Source organism: Halyomorpha halys, unplaced genomic scaffold (assembly GCF_000696795.3).
Source record: "Halyomorpha halys isolate HHAL.00 unplaced genomic scaffold, Hhal_1.1 Scaffold229.1, whole genome shotgun sequence".
Lineage (NCBI taxonomy): Eukaryota > Metazoa > Arthropoda > Insecta > Hemiptera > Pentatomidae > Halyomorpha > Halyomorpha halys.
The window spans coordinates 299,657-300,252 of NW_027111154.1; the positions used below are offsets into that span (position 1 = coordinate 299,657).

At 19.5% G+C, this 596-nt stretch overlaps 1 protein-coding gene across 1 annotated transcript in view; it reads right to left on the reverse strand.

Annotated features, from left to right (window-relative positions):
• f (forked) overlaps positions 1-596 on the reverse strand; it is a gene marked incomplete in the record, with an annotated part of 203,433 nt that overhangs the window by 112,402 nt on the left and 90,435 nt on the right.

Genomic DNA, 596 nt, shown 5'->3' on the forward strand with positions numbered 1-596 from the left:
TCTAAAAATGTATAAGGTCATATATTCATATTCCGATATTATTTAACCCAAATATCAATATTTGCTACTGAAAATGTTAATTATAGTATTTTGATATTTAATATTGATAATGTGATATTCATTTCGATAATTTCTATTTCTAATGTATTATTATTTTATACAGTATTTTAATATTATTTTATTAAAATATCGATATTTTGTTTAAAAGTACTAGACAAATTTAAAGTGAAATATCGATATGGAAGATTATCAAGATATTTCAATATTTCATTTTGAAAATTTCATACTCCTAACGGTATTTAACATTGTTGATAATATTGATATCGATATTTCGATTTTTTAAAAATAGAAATATCGATATTAGGTTTAAAAAGATTAAGAAAATTTTATAAAAAGCTTAAAAATAGTTTTTCGATATTTTAAATTGATATATTCATGTTCCTTTTCATTTTTACACAGTTACCAATATCGATATTGAAGATTAGAAACTATTTTATGAATGAAAACTATAAAATTTATGAAAAGCTAAAGTAAGGAATTTCGATATTTTATTTTGATAAATTCATATTCCTTTCGATATTCGACATTGTTACTAA